Consider the following 14,889-nt stretch of genomic DNA (forward strand, 5'->3'; position numbering starts at 1 on the left):
AAATTCTTTTTAACTACCCACAAAAAAGATATATAGATATATAGAAAGAGATATACTCCCACCAGCGAATTAAGCTGTGACTGTGTGTAAAGTGCAAGCGAAACAAGTCACAAATTGGGATGGGGCAGGTGGAGGTGGTGCTGGTTGTGCTGAAGGTGGTTCGGCGGTGCGGGGGCTGCCATCCGACACCTTCGACAGTGGAGGCACTTACAGATCAGCAGACACCTAGACAAATAATGCGGGCAGCTATATATGGATGATCATTGTGATATATACATGCGAGCTTTAGGGAACATCAAGGGGACGTTTGAAATGTTCGGAAAAAGCTTGAGGAAATTTATTAAGCAGTCTATTAGCACCTATCCTTATCGTTGCTTGCAGTAATGATGGGGCAACTGTTTTAAGGATTCAATGAGTAATGATATTGATGCTAAGTATATATTTTTCAGAAGAAAGGACTCCTTTATCGACTTGCAAAGCAGGCTTAAATCTATATTAACAAAAAATAGCAAATAAAATTATAATTTTCCTCGTTGGTTAGCATCTGAAGTGCTAAGTGGAAAATGGAAGTATCTAAAATCAAGTCTACGAATGGATGTACAGTACGTTTGATGTATGTTTGTCCCTTTGGCGTACTGCTAAATACTACAAACAAATTATTTATTTATTCATTAATTTCATTTTTCGAAGCGGTTACTTATGTACAATGAATTTAATAATTTAAATTTATTTCTAGAAAAAAACATAGCTTCAAATGCTAGATAAATAAAATTAAATGTAAGAAGAGTTATCAACTAATACGTATAATGTTTTTATAGACTTAAAAAAAATGGTAATGTTAAAAATTGATAAATTCCCACTGAGCCTTGATCCGGAATCACTATTATTTTTCCTAAATCATGTAAAATATATTTATTAATTCCAATCTAGGTCTTCCCTGCAGTAGGTTGCAACTTCATATGCCACTCTCGCAGCCATCTACAACTGCAATCGGCTTCGCAGCAAACATCTCTCTAATAAGCAAACGCAATTGATGGCTGAACCATGACATTGTCGCCGATCTCCGGTCGCCGCGAGTCGCCATTTACGTCTCGTGTGCAGTCCCGGCCAAAAGCGAGACTGTTGAAAATGCGCGGGTTATTAATGGCTTTATAAGCTGCTGCCGTTGCTACACCTCGATCCGCACCTCCGGGGAGGCTTTGGCAAGCAAATTGGCAGCAGTGGCCGGTGGTTCACTTGTTGGCCAAGAGAGAAGTCCAATCCGGAGTCCGAGCTCGAGTCCGCGATCGAGCGGCGCAGTGTCAAAGCCAACCACTTTGCGATGTGTTTTTTTCTGCCGCTTTTATTGGCAATGTGCTGCTGCTCTTTTCGCTGCTGTTTGCACACATTTTTAACGTATAAATAAAAAGGCTAATGGGTGGGGTGGCGCGCAGATAGAGTCAGGCTGTGGGCCACCCTGGCCCTGGTTTCGAATCCACTTCGAACTACAAAAATGATATGGGAAAAAAACTATGTTCTCACACACAATTTGCAGACAGTCGCAGACGTTGCTTGACATTTGGCCAAACGTCTGTCGGCCAAAAGCGGCAACAAGGTCGCCCAGCGTTCAAGATAGCTATCTAAACGCAAATAGGAGGCAGGTGCACTGGGAGAAACGTTGGTGTTATCAATGCACATTACTTACAATGAAATATTTTGCATATTTTAAAAAGAATTTTTAAATTTGAGTTAATGTTGATATTACACACATTCCTTTATATTTCATTTTAAATTAGAAAAACAACAAAATTAAATTTTTTTAATACAATAAACTAAAAAGTACTTAAGCCTTCTCCAAAAAAAGTTTGACTTTATTAAATTATTTTGTAGTTTCCGATACTATACTAATTTTTAGACTTTTTACTTTGCGACACAAAAATTATGTTTGTAAGCGAAATTTTCAAGCTTTGTGATTTTTATGCATAATCCGTTCCGGTTTTTAATGTGCAAATTTTTCCAGTGCATCTCAGGTGCAGCATAGAATTTGAAAATTTAAATTTGAAACCGGCAAAAGGCCGTGAACGAATGCCATCGGCATCCAGCGGCGGTCAAGTGCATGGGGAGCAGCTGATTCCGACGCCGATGCCGCAAAACGATGCGATGCAGTCTGCTCGCTGGCTGCCATAAATCTCTTAATGAAAACCGGCAATAATCTTTTTGCCGGCGGCCAAACCGAACCGAACCGTTCCGGGCCGAACTGAAGCGAACCGAACAGCATCCCGGAGTCAAGCGCGAAAAAATGCGCAAAAGAATTAATAAACAAAGTAGCCGGGCATGTTGGCATGCCCCCAACTCAATGGGGGATGAACAATCCAACTTGCAACTTGCCAGCGCCGAGTTGCAGTAGGAGTTTCAGTTTGAGGAGGAATAAAAGTGGAAGATGGGCGAGTTATTTGCTGCGCATGCGCGCACGTGCTGGCTGCCTTCTTAATGCGCTTTTCAGGAGGAGATGTCGATGCCACGCAGTCGTCGACGTTTTCCGTGGCCGCACGTTTTTGCACTCGGCCAACGCTGCGCATGCGCATCATCAAAAGGCAAACAACAGCGACTGCGACCGGCGACCGCCGGACGACGAGCGACTCATCAAAGCGCCAGCATCGACTGCATTTGCATTTCTAATTTTTCCAGCATTTTTTGCATTTGCAATGCATCGCGAATGACGCCGCTGTGGCTGCTCGGGGCGGCGTGGAAATGGCAGAGGTGGAAAATGTCGAGGCGCCGCTTCACAGTCTCCTCCTGCTCTCACTGCGAGCCCGATAGGCACTGGTTCTAACCTCTCAAGAAACGCCATTACGGAACTGTATGCATTGTAATGCATTTTAAAGTTATTGTATGAAAATATAAAAAATAAAACATTTCTGGTCAGATTTGTACCCCAAACACAATATACATAATTAAATTCGTTGAATTTCTGCGATATTACCTGGCTTTCAGTAAGATTTCTATAATTCTCATATTTTTTGAAAAAATTAAATAATTTCAAAACAATGCTCAAAAATTTTTAAATCTATTTATTTAGTGTCAAGTAAAAAAAATGTTAAAAGTTTGTTTACACTTCAATTTTAAAACAGTGTTTTCAGAAACTTTTCATGAGTAAATAAAATAAATAGAACAAGTAATATACTAATTTTTCTAGTATGTAAAAAGTTTAAAAATATTTTATTCTTTGATATTAACTAATAATTATTTCGTGGTGATAAAAGTGGAAAAATTTTATAACTTTTCCATTCCATTTCGTTTTTAGATTAGCGACCTCTCTCTGCGCTTCTCAATAGCCGCACCTTAGCCATACCTATACTTTGATCAGATGCAAATCTTCGGTAACGAAAATAAACAGTAGAGACCGAATAGACCTCCCAGCTGTGAGTATTGTCGTCGGGTTGTCTAGACTTTCAAAATCTGACAGATCATCATCCGAAAATTCAAAAATATGAGTTGATTCAGCTGTAACCGAGAAATCCGTAGCAGCAGCGACAACAACGGCAAAAGGCAGAAAAAAACAAAAGTTAAGTTTCGTAAACGCATTGGGTTTTTGTTGGTGTTGCCCTTATTGTTGTTGGTTCAACGTTGTTAGTGTCGGGGGCAATTTGACTACCGAAAAGTATTAAACAAAAAGCCCTCTCAGCGTGGCTGAAAATCAATACAAACAGCCCGGCAAACGGTGGCCAGAAAAAGATTGGAAAAAATAAATGCTTAAATATTTGCAAAAGAAATCGCTGGAACTGGTAAAAAGGAGGGAAAAATATATAGGTATACAAAAATAAAACAAAAACAACCTTTGGCAACGCGGTAGCCATAAATCAAAGTCGCGTTAATGAAAGCGCAATTAAAACGGGCTTCCAGAGTTTCGGGAGGCTTTCGAGGGGCGGGCGGGCAGCATATTTGGGCCAACTTAAAGCGCAGGAAATTAAATTTTATGATGCCGAGTCGCATTGGCAGCTAAGTTGGCCATTTGGCCAGACCCAGACCCCAAACGCAGGCCAATGCAATTGTTGTAGTTGTCGCGCCACCGCCGCCGCCGTCGTCGTCGACTGCAGTTAAATTTTTGCAGTATTCAGTTTTCAATTTTGCCGTTTGCAGTTTGCAGTCGTCGAGCTTGTAGTTTCTTTTGCTGTCTGAAAAGTTGCACAAGGTTGGCCACCGCCGCCGTTGACGGCTGCGAAAAGTTTTATGCAGCGCCACTGACACCTACACCCACACTCGTCGAGCCCGCGTCTAAAGTCAGGCGAGAGCGGCAGTAAGCCATAAGCCATAAGCCGGCCAGACTTGACCTACAAAACGCCGCGACGTCTGTGATTATGGCGCCCAGGGCGTACCGCAGACTTCTTGGTTCTTGGGCTCTTTACTGACCGTCCTGATTATTGTGACAATTTGCAGGCAATTGGCCATGGCGTCATAGCCCGGATCTAGACGGATTACTCGGTCTTGCCGAAAATACAAAGCCAATTTGGTAGTCTTGATAAGGGCAATAGAAAAAATTAGCAATAGTGGTATCCAAGTGTGCACCTAGTTTTCATTAACAACCTTATTTACTTCCATTCAATTTGAGGGCAATTTAGGCCCTCTCTCTGCGCTTCTCAATAGTCGCAGCTTAGCAACTGTTATACTTCAATAAGATGTACTTGCAAGAATTATAATTGTACCTATGAAGCGCGAGTACACAATTTTTGGTTATGCTGCATTAAATTGAGGTAAATATTAAAAAAAAAAATAAAATTTAATCAATGAAATTTACAAAAAGGAAACTAGGCCCCATAAATGATGGAAAACATTCTCTATGTGCTAAGTAGTTAGTTATTTCCCTTAAAAGCTGGGCGCCTTCAAGTTTCCCGATGAGAATTCATGGGAAACCAAGCTGATATCGATTCGGGCCACTCATACCCCAGCCAAGGCTATAAACATTTCAGCAATTCACACAAAGCTGCTTAATTGAAATCAAAAAGTAAAAAAAATCAAGGGGAAAAAAGGCAAAGTCCGAACGCTGGCCGCTTGGTAGGCCGGTCGTCGCCTGTTTGGCTTACTGACCATCAGCTTCATTACCATTAACCAACTGTGGCCACAAATCATGCATTTAACGCCTTCTTAACAGGCCAGCAGGCAGTGCAGTGGAGTTGGGAACTGAGTTGGGAACTGGGCACTGGGCACTGGGAATCTGGGATGTGGTTGTGGATGTGGCTGTGTAGCGCCTGCAATCAAAACTGGCAATAAGCATGCAAAACAGCCGCAGCAAACGAAACGAAATGAAATCAAACAGGCTTGCGAGGATTGAGGGGCACCGGCGGAGGAGGGAAGTGACCCTGGCAATGGTGTTTTTTTTTGTTTTTTTGCTTTTTCTGGTCAGGTGTAAGTCCCAAGCCTCGTTTATTGAGTTGTCCGAGGAGCTGAAGCTCGAGCCCGAGGAGCAGCCTGATGAGCTGTTGATGCTGCTGATCGTGCCAGTTGACAATTACACAACGAATAAAAGGCGGAGAGGGGGATGGGCACTTCATTCTGGCCTAATGGAGCGATCGCTGGCCAATTTTATGGGTCTTCGGCAGCAGGCAATTGGCTACCGCTACCAGTTTGCATGAATGAATGAATGGAGCCCAGTTGGAAACCGAAGTTGGGGCTTCATCTCTGGCCGCAGACGACTCATTCGGACAACTGAGAGCCATAAAGATAAAAAAGGATTTGCTAAGTGACTGTCCTCGGGTGCCGGTGTGTTTGCTGCCTTATGTCTGGGTTCTGTCAGCTTGTAAATCAATAGGAAGTCACATCATCATCAGCTCTCTGACCACAAAACGAGTTAATTCGTAGTGAAGACAAATCAATCCATCAGATTATTTGGCATTAGCAATTTGACTGAAATACGAGAGGGAGTGTCGGGTTTGTCCCTGTTTTTAGAGGGAGTTGGGGTGTTTTGACTTGAGTAAAAAGGTTGGGATAAAAATGGAGCATTGCAGAAAAGATGGTTTTTTAAAAAAACATGTTCCGTAATGATACTTAGAGAATATTTTGGTTAATGTTAAATAAATCTTCTTACATGGGCTTTAAAGACATTTTATAATTTATTAGTTCTATTGAATTTAAAGATTTTTCGCTACACAGAATATACTAGAGTTTAATTAATATTTTATTTAAGAAACCGAAACTTCCAGAGAATCCAATCTTCGTCTTCGCTTAGCCACCTAGTTTCCCTTCTTGTCAATGGCAAAACGACTCAATCACAGCTTCGGCAGATCAATCCATCAGATATTTTAGCATTAACAATTCAAACTAGACTCCACAAAAAACTTTATAGAGTCGCTGTTGTATTTTTTATGGATTTGGCTTTGACCAAGCTTATCGATTCCGCCATATGCTTATATCCCAATAGTCGTAGTCACTTAATTTCTACAAAGGAAACTAAGTCCCAGATCAGCGGAGTGTCTCTTTGGCCAAGAGCTAAAGACCAAAACCGACCGGGCCACAAAATTAGCCGCTCGTAAAAAACCTGACACAGGCGCACGTGCCGTTTTCGAAATACCCGTACTCCGAAAAAACGCTGAAAAAACTACAAAAATCTGAAACGCCTCACTACACAAACAACAGGCTAAACGGCTGAGGCCAAAAACAACTTGGCGGAGACAACAATAATTTCACTACAACAACAGCGGCCACATCGTCATAAATACCTTGTCTTCTGGCCGTTGACAATTTTGCGCAAAATTTATTAACCAGAAATTGATTGGCCAAACGGCAATCATCTATGGACGAATTTTTTGTCTCGTTTTCGCCCCAGCGACTTCATAACTTACTATTAGCCAAAACACAAAAAAATATTGAAAAAACAAACTCAACTTTTATCTGTTTGATTTTTTTTTGGGGCTTTGATAACGTTTTGGTCCGTCGAAATTTCGCATAATTATGATGCCTATAAATTTGTTTTCTTTCATTAGTTAAAGTTTAAGTTTTCTTGTTTTGCTCCGGCTTTTGTTGTTGCTGCTCCTCTTATTAGACGAAGGTCAACGACGACATAAAAAGTCAAATTTTATTTCAGTTGCCAACAATCCGAACGGCAAGACAATATGGGCCTCATGTGTGAGTGCCGAGTTTTATTTTACGGACATTTTAAAATCGATTAAAATATATGATTGCCATCTTATGGGGGCTAATGCTGAGTTTGTTTTGATTTAAAGTTGTCTTTAAGCAAAGGTTGAAACTGGGATAGATTGAGTAACACTAAGTGGATATTTTAAAAGCAGGCAAACCATTTTAAGACTAATATTTTTGGGAGTATGCGTCAGAAATCAGGATTTAAAATACATTTTGCTCTGGTTTATCGTTATACAAATAGTTAAGTTAGAATACTATTCCATTTTGAGGTGCAATTAGCACAATAGGTCGTTATAAATAAAAGAAGTTATCAGTTTTTTACTTAGGTTTTAATGAACTATTTAAACAGCTTTGTAACTCATTTGTTTTATGGCTGAAAAATTTAATTATAATCTATGGCTTAACACTTTGCGTTTTTTTCCTCATCACACATCTGAGATAAATTTTCTCAGGAATGAAAGAAAATTTGAATAACTAGTCACAATTTGCATTTACTCTTTTCAGTGCTCTGCTTTTTATAGCTACTTAAGGCGGTTTTTATTAGTTTCCATTTTACCATTGTTTCGACTCGATTTAGGTTTTATAACTGCTATTTGTGCAATTGCACGGAATTGTTTTTGGTGCTTTTTATGGATCCATTAGTCGATACTAATTTCGGAGCGGCACACGCTCTAAGTAGATCTCGGCCCACTCCTCGAGCTGATAAGTAAATGAGCTCAGCTGGGGGCTCTTAAACCCAAATCGATGACAATTTTGGGTGAAAGTTTCCGTATCGTTCGGAATAAGAAACCGCTTAGAGATAGAAAGTAGGGCGTGGCACTGGGCCCCCACCAATATCCCTTTGCCAAGACCACCGACTCTCCATTTGATTGCAATTTATATGCCACGGAGAGACGATCTTCTGCCGCGAATCCCCCCTGTTTTCGGCGAGGTGTTGGTGTTGTGTTGGCTACATCAAATGTGCAAACAAGCCACATAAATCTCATATAAGGCGAAATTATTTTTTACTACTCAATTGCAACAGCAGCCCCGGCAGCAGCGCCTTGAGTCGCTGGAGTTTCCGCGACCGGACAAAAGGGTCCTGGCCAAGTACATAAATCTCGCACTGCTCCTCCGACTTTTTGGCCCGGCCCAATTCAACTAAACTGAACCGAACCGAACTGAACTCAACTCATCTCAAGTGCCCAGTCTCGATAGTTTGTTACGGGTCCGGGTCCGGTAAATAATTGCGTACATTTGAACAAATCGTGTTTGATGTTTGCTGTTTGCTCTTGTTGTGTCGACCTGTGTTGTGTTGTCTTGTGTTGTTTTTCCCCCTCGCAGTGTTGCCTTTTATTGGCCTGGCTGTATATTTCGGTTTTGGTTTTGTAGAATTTTTTGGCTTGGTCAATGCTTTTATTGCTACACATGTTGTGCGGGAACAACAAAATATAAAGCAAGTGAGAGGTGGGCTTCAAGAACACAGCTCGACGGATGTGCTGCCCTACAGGAAGTTAAGAAGAAGGTAGAAAACTATCTATACATTCAGTACTTTCCTTCTTAATGTACAATATTTTATAACAATGATCTGTAGTTTTAAAATTTAATTAAATTTATATAAAGTGATATCCCAAAACCATCATTTGACTTGATAGCCCTGGGTATCAAACAAGCAATCTATTTCTCTCCCGCCTTACATTGATTTGTTTTTAGTACGTTTTCATTGAAATTTATTGCGCTTAACAAAATTAGCTAAGCAAATTTATTAAGCACTCTGCCCGAGCATTTTGTTTATGAACCCTTCTATCCAAAAAATAAGTTTCCTCGCATCTTGACCATTGATGTATCTCTCCACTCCACTTGGCTTGGCTTTTGCCCACGTGTAAAGCATTTCGAATCAAGCCAATCAATGAACCCATTAAAGTTTAATCACAATCACGTAAATAAAATGTAGAACTTGTCGCATAAATTAGGTGATTGCCAGCAGAAAAAACAAAACCAAAATCGCTGGAAAAAATTAGGCAAAAATTTAAGTTTTAATGAATTGCAAATTTATGCAAAATTTGGAGGAGCGCCGAAAAAGAACTTGACTTCTAGTTCATTTAAGCATATACATTTATATATATATGTTTCTCATTTGACCACAGTCGTAAAACCAAAAATGTATTAAATTAAAAAATGGGCCCGGGAGAAGACCACAAGAGTTTAATGAGAAAGAAACCTGATGGCCGCTCTACCAATTTCCAAAAATGTAACTTTCGAATTTAGCGGTACGCCTTTTTATTGAAATCCAACAACGCATAGATTTCTGGGTCTGTTGTTGGTGCCGACGTTGTTGTAGGTAGCCCATTCTTTAGGTTGTCAACTCGATGAGACATAAATTTACAGAAAGGCCAAAACGAAAAGCTGAAACTGAGCTCAGTCTCAGCCAAATGGCGGCAAATGGTTTTTGGACACAAAGGCCCCACCGGCCCCCAACCACCTAGTCATTCCGGGTTCCATCTCCATCTCCATCGCCCAGCGATTGCGACTGCGCCATGCTGTGTCACTTGTGCCCCCGACTAACTTGCTTTTTCCTTTCCGTTTATTTATTTGTATTTGTTCCCCAGCATTTTTTTATTCATTTTCATTTTTGGACTAATCAACGCCATGACCAACCGACTCTGAAACTTCGGGGTAGCCGTCTGCCATAAATTTCCGTCTTAGCCCACATGTAAAAAATCTATGCTGCTAGAGAGTTCGATCTGAAAATGTTTGAACCCGCTTCGAAGCTTCGCCTTAATTACGGAGTCTCGATAAGGCGTCGATGGCTCGGAACAAATATCGCTCTCCCCCGGTAACAAGTGTCTTGGCGGCTCTTTGATTAGCCACGATCGCTTATCGGTGGGATTGATCGGCCTGGCCGCGGCCTCCTCTTCCTCCATGCATTTGTAGGTTTTAATTTGGCGCTTGTTTTAGTTTTTATTATCGATCATGAGGATGGGAAGGTTAGTATGGCCAATCAGGGGACTTGGGTAGGTTTTTATTAAATTTTTAAAAATATAAAAAAAATGGAAAACGTTTTATGACATTTAAAATAAATATTTCTCCAAGAAAATAGTATTAAAAATGTGCAAAACTGTTTGCTGAACCTTACACTTGTTATAAAAATGATATCATAAATATTATAGTAATTTAAGGTAAGCTAAGATAATGTTTGTTTATTTTTGTTTTAATTTACTATACAGTAATCGAGCTTAAATATTTTTTATAGGTGTGCAATACAATATATTTTAATTGTTTGCTGTACCTCATTAAAATCGGTATATTTATAAATATATAATTTTTATTTCAGCAAAAATACTATATTATACCATTGCATTTTCTTTATTATATATTTTGGAGTGTTCCTTCTATAGAGTATTCTCTGTTCTTCCAAACGCTCAACCAGAAACTTTTCCATTTTGATTATTGCTCGCCTCATTTTTTATTGCTGATCAAATTTGTTGTGGGAAAAACTCAAGCAGATTGAGCCGAGGCATCGAGGTTGACGCGCTGGCCAGCCAGACGACGAGGCTGACTCAGAGGCGGGCCCACGCCCATTTTCAGCCAGAGATACGGCTACAGATCTCGCAATCAGAGACCCTACAGGTTGCCATTTGGCGGCAAATGCAACTGTGAGCTTAAAACTGTGTGCATTACTCAGCGGCCGGGCGGCTGAGCAGCATTTTTAATTGAAATAATTGCGGGTTGAGTTAATTAAACGATAAATAATGTAATTGTGTATAAGAAGGCGATTCACAGAGACGCTGCGGCGAGTCACGGCAAACAATGGTAGCCACGAAAAACGAAAATATTGCACATAGGCTGGGTTGCATAATGCACATAATGCACACGATGTCTTGGCATTCTTAACCGCAATCGCTGACTGGCACTGTAATTAGTGGCATATTTGTTTCAGCCCAGTCACAACAACAACGGCCAGGCTGTTGTTTGGCTTTGATTGATTATGGCCAACTTCGATTTGCCTGGCTTAATGATGCCGCGACACCCCCTCGTGAGTCAAAAGAGGGAGCGTGGGTATTTTCAATTTGAAAGAGGAAAAAATGAATTGCCCCGTAATCGAAGGCGCGTGCGCAGCGCACCCGATCCTCCGGTATCCATAATCGATTCGAAACAGTTTAATGATATCGAATCTTGTAGCTGTCACATAAAATGTATAAAACGCTTGAAATTATCTTCTCGCCCGATTTTCGATGCTGCTGAACCGCAGTTCAGACATGTCGTATACTTAACATTTGCACGCGGTAATATTCTGCGGTTCGCCAGGCATTATATGCATATCTTTTTTATAGATATAGGTACTAACTTGTTATAGGGCTGCAATAAGTGCTAAATGTTGTGCTAATTAATCAAGCAACTAATTGACTGGAAAAACCCGACGATAGATCGGCTTAGCATCCATTTTCCCCAGATCAGTTTGTATCGCATACAACGATCTACAAAAGCCGTACATCTAGAAATATCTGATCATAAATGGGAATTACCTTGGCCTACGATATCTGTACATTTTTGAGGAGCGCCTGATGTACTTAGATTTATAGTGTGGTTTTTGTAGTTCCCATTTAAAAATAGCACTGTTTCAATTAAATTATTAAATTAATTGTGACCGACCTTTCTAAAAGCTGGGCCACTTTTTCCTCGGTTCTCATTCATTGTTAGCTTATTTTCCTTTTTAATTTTTTATATCATATTAATTGGCTCCATTAGAAGTGCTGAAGTCATTTCGTTGACCTTGATTTTCCTACATAATTTAAAGTCGTTCCCGTCATTTATCACTGTGATTTTCACTTTGTAAGCTCGGATTCACTTACTACATCTACCCACACATGACGGCCTCCTACACTCCGAACCCGGCGAATGCCAAACCCAAAACAGCAGACCGAGATATGGAAACAGAAATAATTATTTCTGCGGCGTTTCTGCCCAGTCTCTGGGGGCGCCCGCGACCGCCCTGCCGAGGTCCTTTCGTCCAGTTTTTGCCCTTCAGGACCCGAGTCAAAGTGCAGACAGAAGGCGAACGAGCAAGGAAACGGGAAGGGATACAACACCAAAAAAATATAAGTACACAGGGAAACATTATGCCACGAAATCAATATATATGGATATAGTTTTCAATTTTATCCAGATCTTACTGGAAGATCTTGCATGAATATCCACAAATATTTAAGGTAGAAAATTCAATGGATTATATTATATTACTTTAAAAATTCTTCTGTCATTCTGTGAAATCCCATATACTTTTTTATTTTTCCCCTTATCAAAGGAGCTTTGAAATTATGGAATGAATTCCTGTTTTGGTATCCAATTTTGTTCCCAGTGCAGACCGCGGCACAACATATTTGCGCTGTGGTCCCGTGGTCAACCAGGGCACTTACGCAGTGCCGGCCTCAACCATGCCCCAGAGCCATGATGCGGATGCTGTTGCGGATGATGGAGCTGCTCCTCCAGCCTCGATGACGATGACGAGCTGTCCCGGCTCCTTTGCCAACTGATTTCGATTTCAATTTGCAATGGCTGCGCTTCATCGTTCATGGAATGCAAAAAGCCAAAGTCAACCGACCGACCGACGGGCAGACAGACCAACCAACCGACTGGCTGGCTGGCTGAGGAACAAACAAACAAATGTCTTTTAATGGCCACATAGAGAAGTGGCTTGTGGTTGCTGTTGTTGTGGGCGCAACAAGGCTTGCAACGCTTCCTGTCAAGTGATTTATGCCACAGGCAAGGCAGGGCTCGAGCTCAAAGCCCAACTGAGATCCCAGCTGAAACTGGGCTCCAGACTCAGACTCAGACCCAGACTCAGACCCCGACTCAGGCTCAGACTTATACTCAGCGGACCTAGCAACTAATTTTCCTGTGTGCGTTTGGTGCAGAAAAATTGACTGTCTTTTGTCTGTGCCGGATTCTTTTTCGCATTCGTCTTGCTCTTGTCTCTGCCGTGCACTTACAGATTTTTATTTTACTAATAAAGTATATTTCATATTTTAAAATAATTCAGAAAACAAAAAAAAGGTGTACCCTAAGCCCTGAATTTCTTTTACGTTTTTAAAAATATATATTTTAATCCCTTCAATAAGAAAAGTTTGTTTCTTAGTTTGCTTATTTTTATTACATTTAAATAGATTTTATAGAGCTTTAATAGATTTTAAAATAAAGTGTTAATAGAAATGGACCAAATAATAAATATAGAAAAATGAATAAATATAATTACTTTCTAAAAATGATATAAAAAAATACGTTTCATTTAAGAAGAACCTAATTTTGTTCATTAGTTTGTAAAGCAAAAATAAAGATCTAGCTCATACTATTAACATGTTACTACCCTTTAGAGTGTAATAAAGTTGTTAGAATAATAACAATTCGAATTCAGTGTTTAGATAAGAGTTAATGATTATTTAATTGCATAATTTGAGACACCTAAATATTTTACGTATCAATTTCATTTGCGAAACATTAAAATGCCTTTTTTTTATTAGATACTTAAAATTTAAATTTTCACAACGCAAGCAGTATTTCGTTCGTGCCTTAAGTATAGGTTTAATATTGATGATTATCAAATTTTCTATTCATTCAAATTGTCGTACCTTTTCTCCGTGTGCACTTCTTGCCTCGCGATCTGTGATGAATGTTGGCAAGTACCACGCACTTTTTGCCGCTTGTGTAGGTGCAATTTGCACAATCATCGGATGTCTGCGATCCTCGCTTTGGGCTCGGCGCGTGCTCGGCTTAATGGAGGAATGCTTCCCCCAATTGCACTTAAAAAACAATTCAATTTGCCATTGCCGGGTCGGCTCGGGGGCCGGGCGATTTATGAATGAACCGCAAATCAGTTTAGGCTTGGCCAAAACACGCACTCACACTCTCGCGCCCAGTCACTCGGATGGCAGGCGGCTTATACAGAAAATTAATTAATGACAATCAGTCAAAAAAAGTGGGGAAAAAATACGCAAACGAAATAATTAAACGGCAAACAGGTATTCAATTTCCATTTCAACCAGCCCATTCTACACACATTAGTCAGTCAGTCAAAGTCCGTCATCTCTTGGGGTCTTGGACGGACGGCAGCCGCAGCTTCTCGGGGCTCTCTGTTTGTTTTGGTAATGAAGCTCATTTCCGTTGGGCATACGAAAATATGCATACACGCCTTGGATAGTTGAAAATATACTTAGTAGACGGCGAGTGATTTCAAATTATGGTTAGATCTCTGCCAATACAAGCTAAGTTCATGACCATCTCTAAAACATTATTGGACTTCCTCGCCCGTAAGTCCATGTACTCGTTCGAAGAACCTCTCTGGCACAATATTTTGATGTGTGGATTATCTTTCTGGCCGCTAATTTCCATTCGGACAACAACTCGTCCGACAGTTTAGCATTTCAATCAATTTGGGACCGCGTAGCATCGACAAGCGCGACAACATCTCCCTGCCTAATCCAATTCAAAGCAATTATGCCTTATTCGCCTTAATTTATTATAATAAATGTAAAATACAATGCAGGCGTTCGTTTGCCTGTGCTTTTTTCCCCTGGTTTTTCGGCGTTTTGTGAAAAATTAAAATTTTTGCCAAGTGTTAAAATATTAATTATTTAAGCGATACACGCAGCAATTTTGGCGCGCGACTCTTGTATATTTTATTTTTTATTTGTTATTTTTTCGAGTTCCGTTCCATGCGGCGTCTACACATGTTTGCTGCTTGTTTGTTTGTTTTAAAAATTGTATTTTGTGTTGTTTAATGAATGATTTCTCGGTTCAAGA

This window comes from Drosophila biarmipes, chromosome 3L (assembly GCF_025231255.1).
Source record: "Drosophila biarmipes strain raj3 chromosome 3L, RU_DBia_V1.1, whole genome shotgun sequence".
Lineage (NCBI taxonomy): Eukaryota > Metazoa > Arthropoda > Insecta > Diptera > Drosophilidae > Drosophila > Drosophila biarmipes.